Source organism: Bufo gargarizans, unplaced genomic scaffold (assembly GCF_014858855.1).
Source record: "Bufo gargarizans isolate SCDJY-AF-19 unplaced genomic scaffold, ASM1485885v1 original_scaffold_926_pilon, whole genome shotgun sequence".
Taxonomy (NCBI): domain Eukaryota; kingdom Metazoa; phylum Chordata; class Amphibia; order Anura; family Bufonidae; genus Bufo; species Bufo gargarizans.
In genome coordinates, this window is record NW_025334759.1 from 393,881 (window position 1) to 401,652 (window position 7,772).

General features: G+C 46.3%; 1 protein-coding gene across 1 annotated transcript in view; it reads right to left on the reverse strand.

The window, feature by feature from the left end:
• LOC122924242 (pulmonary surfactant-associated protein A-like) overlaps positions 1-7,132 on the reverse strand; it is a 57,780-nt gene extending 50,648 nt beyond the window's left edge. The window contains exon 1 of the mRNA XM_044275174.1: positions 7,097-7,132. The gene's annotated coding sequence lies outside the window, so the exon portion shown is untranslated. The remainder of the gene's footprint in view (positions 1-7,096) is intronic.
• Positions 7,133-7,772: the final 640 nt, after the last annotated feature.

A 7,772-nucleotide genomic window follows, 5' to 3' on the forward strand; every position in this document is an offset into this window, starting at 1 on the left:
ACAGTGCCCGCTGTCTCAGCACCACCAGTGAGTGCCAGCCGTATCACCCACCAGTCACAGTGACAGCAGTCTCAGCATCAACAGTCAGTGCCAAGCGTATTAGCCACCAGTCACAGTGACAGTGGTTTCTGCACCACCAGTTAGTGCCAGCTCTATCAGCCACCAGTCACAGCGCCGTATTAGCACCACCAATCAGTGCCAGCTGTATCAGCCACCACTCACAGTGCCAGTGGTCTCAGCACCACGTGGCACTGCCAGTCATCTGAGCTACCAGTCAGTGCCAGCTGTTTCAGCCATCAGCTGCAGTCTCAGCACCACCAGTCAGTGCCAGCAGTTCGTGCCAGCCATCTCAGGCACAAGTCACAGTGCTCACAGTCTCAGCACCACCAGTCAGTCCTAGCAGTCAGTGCCAGCTGTATCAGCCACCAGTCACAGTGCCAGTGGTCTCAGCACCACCAGTCAGTGCCAGCCGTATCAGCCACCAGTCACAGTGACAGCAGTCTCAGCACCACCAGTCAGTGCCAAGCGTATTAGCCACCAGTCAGTGACAGTGGTTTCAGTACCACCAGTTGGTGCCAGCATTATCAGCCACCAGTAATAGTGCCCGCCGTCTCAGCACCTCCAGTCAGTGCCAGCAGTCAGTGCCAGCCGTATCACCCACCAGTCACAGTGACAGCAGTCTCAGCATCAACAGTCAGTGCCAAGCGTATTAGCCACCAGTCACAGTGACAGTGGTTTCTGCACACCCAGTTAGTGCCAGCTCTATCAGCCACCAGTCACAGCGCCGTATTAGCACCACCAATCAGTGCCAGCTGTATCAGCCACCACTCACAGTGCCAGTGGTCTCAGCACCACGTGGCACTGCCAGTCATCTGAGCTACCAGTCAGTGCCAGCTGTTTCAGCCATCAGCTGCAGTCTCAGCACCACCAGTCAGTGCCAGCAGTTCGTGCCAGCCATCTCAGGCACAAGTCACAGTGCTCACAGTCTCAGCACCACCAGTCAGTCCTAGCAGTCAGTGCCAGCTGTATCAGCCACCAGTCACAGTGCCAGTGGTCTCAGCACCACCAGTCAGTGCCAGCCGTATCAGCCACCAGTCACAGTGACAGCAGTCTCAACACCACCAGTCAGTGACAGTGGTTTCAGTACCACCAGTTGGTGCCAGATCTATCAGCCACCAGTCACAGTGCCCGCCATCTCAGCACCACCAGTCAGTGCCAGCAGTGAGTGCCAGCCATATCATCCACCAGTCACAGTGACAGCAGTCTCAGGATCAACAGTCAGTGTCAAGCGTATTAGCCACCAGTCACAGTGACAGTGGCTTCTGCACCACCAGTCAGTACCAGCAGTCAGTGCCAGCCATATCACCCACCAGTCACAGTGACAGCAGTCTCAGGATCAACAGTCAGTGCCAAGCGTATTAGCCACCAGTCACAGTGACAGTGGCTTCTGCACCACCAGTTAGTGCCAGCTCTGTCAGCCACCAGTCACAGTGCCGTATTAGCACCACCAACCAGTGTCAGCCGTATCACCCACCAGTCACAGTGACAGCAGTCTCAGCATCAACAGTCAGTGCCAAGTGTATTAGCCACCAGTCACAGTGACAGTGGTTTCTGCACCACCAGTTGGTGCCAGCTCTATCAGCCACCAGTCACAGCGCCATATTAGCACCACCAATCAGTGCCAGCTGTATCAGCCACCAGTCGCAGTGCCAGTGATCTCAGCACCACCAGTCAGTGCCAGCCGTATCAGCCACCAGTCACAGTGCCAGCAGTCTCAGCACCACGTGGCACTGCCAATCGTCTGAGCTACCAGTCAGCGCCAGCTGTTTCAGCCATCAGCTACAGTCTCAGCACCACCAGTCAGTGCCAGCAGTTTGTGCCAGCGATCTCAGGCACCAGTCACAGTGCCCACAGTCTCAGCACCACTAGTCAGTCCTAGCAGTCAGTACCAGCGGTATCAGCCACCAATCACAGTGCCAGTGGTCTCAGCACCACCAGTCAGTGCCAGCTGTATCAGCCACCAGTCACAGTGACAGCACTCTCACCACCACCAGTCAGTGCCAAGCGTATTAGCCACCAGTCACAGTGACAGTGGTTTCAGCACCACCAGTTAGTGCCAGCTCTGTCAGCCACCAGTCACAGTGCCAGTGGTCTCAGCACCACCAGTCAGTGCCAGCCTTATCAGCCACCAGTCACAATGCCCGCCGTCTCAGCACCACCAGTCAATGCAAGCAGTCAGTGCAAACTGTATCAGACACAGTGCCAGTGGTCTCAGCAGCACCAGTCAGTGCCAGCCATATCAGCCATCAGTCACAGTGCCAGCAGTCTCGGCACCACATGGCACTGCCAGTCGTCTCAGCCAGCAGTCAGCGCCAGCTATTTTAGCCATCAGCTGCAGTCTCAGCACCACCAGTCTGTACCAGCAGTTTGTGCCAGCCATCTCAGGCACCAGTCACAGTGCCCACAGTCTCAGCACCACCAGTCAATGCCAGGCCTATCAGCCACCAGTCAGTGCCAGGCTTATCAGCCACCAGTCAGTGCCAGGCCTATCATCCACCAGTCAGTGCCAGGCCTATCGGCCACCAGTCAGTGCCAGGCCTATCAGCCACCAGTCACAGTGCCAGTGGTCTCAGCACCACCAGTAAGTGCCAGCCGTATCAGCCACCAGTCACAGTGCCTGCCATCTCAGCACCACCAGTCAGTGCCAGCTGTATCAGCCACCAGTCAGTGCCAGCCCTATCAGGCACCAGTCACAGTGCCAGTGGTCTCAGCACCACCAGTCCGTGCCAGTCATCTCAGGCACCTGTCACAGTGCCCACAGTTTCAGCACCACCAGTCAGTGCCAGCAGTCAGTGAGAGCAATCAGTACCAGCAGTCTCAGCCACCAGTCACAGTGCCAGTGCTCTCAGCACTACCAGTCAGTGCCAGCCGTATCAGCCACCAGTCACAGTGCCAGTGGTCTCAGCACCACCAGTCAGTAACAGCTGTATCAGTCACCAGTCACAGTGCAAGTGGTCTCAGCACTACCAGTCAGTGGCAGTCATATCAGTCACCAGTCACAGTGCCTGCAGTCTCAGCCAAAAGTCAGTGCCAGTGACGCATATTACAGCTACATATAAGTCAGTATTACAGTAAGAGAAAATATTATAAAATTATAAAAGTACATGCCTATATTACTTGGACTTTTTACTAACAACATGCCACCCAAAAAAAAGGACACATCAAGTAGGACAAAAGACACAGACAATAAAACTCTACATAACCAAATTCTCCTGGAGAAACACTAAAGTCAGCAAGTAAAAATCAAAAAAAGAAAGGCTGAAAAACAAAGAAAAAAATGAGCAAATATATCAATTCAAGAAAAAGAAAATGAGTGTCACAAAAACGCTAAAAGAGAAAGATTCAGAAGAGCAAATAGATCTATAGAAGAACAGCAAAATCAGCGTAAAAAACAATCTCTAAGGCCTCTTTCACACTTGCATTGTCCGGATCCGGCGTGTACTCCACGGCCGTAATTACACGCCGGATCCGGAAAAACGCAAGTGTACTGAAAGCATTTGAAGACGGATCAAAATGCTTTCAGTGTTACTATGGCAGCCAGGACGCTATTAAAGACCTGGTTGCCATAGTAGGAGCGGGGAGCGGGGGAGCGGTATACTTACAGTCCGCGCGGCTCCCGGGGCGCTCCAGAGTGACGTCAGAGCGCCCCATGCGCATGGATGATGTGCCATGCGATCACGTGATCCATGCGCTTGGGGCGCCTTGACGTCACTCTGGAGCGCCCCGGGAGCCGCACGGACAGTAAGTATGCTGCTCCCCCGCTCCCCACTACACTTTACCATGGCTGCCAGGACTTTAGTGTCCCAGCAGCCATGGTAACCATTGAGAAAAAGCTAAACGTCGGATCCGGCAATGCGCCAAAACGACATTTAGCTTAAGGCTGGATCCGGATCAATGCCTTTCAATGGGCATTAATTCCGGATCCGGCCTTGCGGCAAGTCTTCAGGATTTTTGGCCGGAGCAAAAAGCGCAGCATGCTGCGGTATTTTCTCCGGCCAAAAAACGTTCCGTTCCGGAACTGAAGACATCCTGATGCATCCTGAACGGATTTCACTCCATTCAGAATGCATTAGGATAAAACTAATCAGGATTCTTCCGGCATAGAGCCCCGACGACGGAACTCTATGCCGGAAGACAATAACGCAGGTGTGAAAGAGCCCTTAGAGAAAAACAAAGACGAGCAAATAGATCTATTGAAGAAAAGGAAAATGAGCGTCAGAAAAATGTGAAAGTACACAGAGCTAGAAGAGCAACACTACGTCAGCAACTAGCAATAAAAAGAGGCAGGATAACAGATCTACAAACAGACACAACTCATTTATCAACAGCCACACAGGAGAGCATAAATGGTATAAGAGAAAGACAAAAACGTAAGAGAAATGCTGAAACAGAAAAAGCTAGAAGAGCAAGTCTTACATCAGAAGAACGACAATTGCAATGTTTGCGGCAAGCACAATTACAGAGACTGGCCCGGAGAAAACTAGTGGAAAATAACGAATCCCGGGCAACAATAGAAATAATGGCAATGATAAATGATATAGTTAATATTAATGAGGGTAACATTATACCCCACACATGTGGAGATTTAAATCAGATATGCAATTTTTGTCAAGCAAAACATTTTGAAGGAGAAAGACCATCTGATCAAAAATGTACACAGTGTTGCTCAAAAGGAAAAGTTAATCTATTCGAACAAATCCTTTTATACAGCAGCTCATGATGGGTCAGCATCATTACAGCAAAAATTTCATGCAAATTATAAGGTCAATAAATAGTGCTCTAGCATTTGCATCTATAGGAGCTAACATTAGTCCGCCTTCTGGCTATGGGCCATACTGTTTTCGAATCCATGGTTCGATTTGTCACAGAGCAGGAAAAAAATTATAGACAAAAAAATAATATGGCCAGGGACATCCGCACATTTGTATATCATATCGTGCAGGATGTTTTTATCTTAGTTTTTGCTGTGGATTTTTTTGTCTATGTAGTATTTGCTTGAAGGAGTGGCACCTTCAAGTGTGAATGCGCACCTATTTTATCTTGGACGTAGCATTCCTCTGCACTTTTGCCCTTCCTATCCAATAGAGCGCCTTGATTAGGTGGTACATATGGCTGTGCTTGCTCCTCCTACCATTGGTTGCTTGATGCACATGGAGGTGACTAGGAGCAGCACACCATATGTGCGGCATCTGCGCTCCTGCACATAGAAGCCCAACGGCTTAGGTAGGTTTAGCATAGGACCCGTCTGACCTGAGACCACCTTGGCGTACGGTAGGCGGGCTTAGATGTGTTTTGATCAAAATATATTGACTAAGTGTCTCAGATATTATCATATCAGAGTAAGGACTTTGTCCATATATAGTGCTTGCATCTACTTTACTAAGTGCATTATTATCTTATTTCTGTGGTTCTCTTCAGTTGTACCATATAATCCTTACTTAGCGTTGAAGTACAATTGCCACATTAATGTGGAAGTTTGTGCATCAGTGAAAAGTGTCAAAAACCTTTTCAAATATGTTTACAAAGGTCATGATTGTGCAAATGTTGTCATTTAAGAACAAGGTACTTTGAATCATGATGAAATAAACACCTTTATTAATTCTAGGTATGTCAGTGCTCCAGAAGCAGCATGGCGTTTGAATGGGTTTGAAATGCATTATCAATCCCATACCATCCATAGATTAGCTGTGCATCTGCCTGAAGAACAATCAGTTTTTTTTCAACCCAAATGACATTACCACAGTGGTACAGAGAGCTTTAAACAGTGATACTCAATTGACAGCTTGGTTCAAATTGAATCAACAAAAAGAGGAAGCAAAGAATATATTATATTCGGACATTCCTTTGCATTATGTGTTTGACTCTCAAAATTGTTGTTGGAAATTGCGTCAACGTGGTGCAGAAAAAATTATTGGACGAATGTATTCTGTCAACTTAATATCAGATGCAGAGCATTACTGTCTGCGTCTACTATTGCTGCATGTGGCTGGTGCAGTATCCTTTGAAGATCTGAGGACAGAACATGGTAATGTCTATCCCACTTTCCAAGAGGCTGCAAAAGCAAAAGGACTTATTACTGATGACGATGTGTGGGAGAACACTCTGGAAGATGCTGTCCACTTTACAATGCCTAAACAACTTAGGGAATTATTTGCATATGTCTGCGTTTTTGCATCATTACAGAATATGAATGCACGTTTTCTAAAATATGAGCAATATCTCATTGAAGATTTAGTTCACAAACATAAACAACACAATGATGATTGTACAATTTGTCGTAAGATCGAGCTTAAAGAAATAGCCAGCATTCTGGTACTACATGGCAAAAACTGTGAAGATTTTAGATTGCTTTCTACAATGCCAACTACTGATCAACTTTGGAATATGTATGACAAGGAATTGCAAAAATACACAGCTGAAGAAATGGAGAAAACATTAAACAGAGAACAAAAAAGAGCTCTGAAGCTTTTTTTTGTTCTCTGTTTAATGTTTTCTCAATTTCTTCAGCTGTGTATTTTTGTAATTCCTTGTCATACATATTCCAAAAATATTGTCTGCAAGCAAAAATGACAACCTTTGCAACCGTTTTCTTGGATGGTCCAGGAGGTAGTGGTAAAACGTATCTTTACAAAACCCTTCTCAACACAGTTCGTGGAGAAGGTGACATTGCACTCTCTGTAGCCTCAACAGGTATAGCAGCCAATCTTCTTGAGGGTGGAAGAACATACCACTCTCAGTTCAAATTACCTGTTCCGATAGTTGAGAACTCAATATCAAATATGCGTCTCAATTCTGCTGATGCTGAAAATTTGAGATCATCTACAGTGCTCATTTGGGATGAGTCTATTGCTCTTACAGTAGTTGACAAACTGCTAAAAGAAATAATGGATAACCAGAAACCCTTTGGAGGAAAAGTTTTATTACTTGGTGGAGATTTTCGGCAAACACTTCCAGTGGTTCCTCATGGTGACCGGACAAAAACTGTTGAAGCATGTATAAAGTATAATAACTATATATAAACTTCCAAATACTTAACCTTACAAACAATATCCGTTCAGTTGATACTGAATTCAGCAATTGGTTGATCCAAGTTGGCAATGGTGATACACCACACATTCACGGTTTTCCTGAAGACATAATTGAAATCCCTTCAAAAATTTTATGTACAGGAAATATTGTCGACAACTTTTTTCAAGAAAGAATTTTAGTTGCTGATGTCTCAAAGATAACAAAAAAAAAAATATTTGCCAAAGAATGCTGATGTTGATAGCATAAATGAAGAGGTGCTAAACATTTTGGAAGGAGATACTATGACATTCCTTAGCTCATACTCAATTGATGACTCGACTGAGGAAGATATGCAGAACTATCCTATTGAGTTTCTTAATGAGTTAACTCCAACAGGAATGCTGAGGCATAAACTGAACCTTAAAAAGGGAGCAATAATTATGCTCCTCAGAAATATAAACACTAAAAGATGATTGTGCAATGGAACCCGCTTCTTTGTTAAAGACTTGAAAAGAAACCTCATTATTGCTCAAGTAATAACAGGTTCAGCGGAAGGGGACATGGTCTTTATTCCACGTATTGATTTAGCTCCATCCTCTACTAATTTGCCATTTACCTTAAGAAGATGACCAGTTGCCATGACAATTAATAAAGCTCAGGGGCAAATCTTAGAAAAAGTTGGCATTTACTTGCCAGAACCAGTA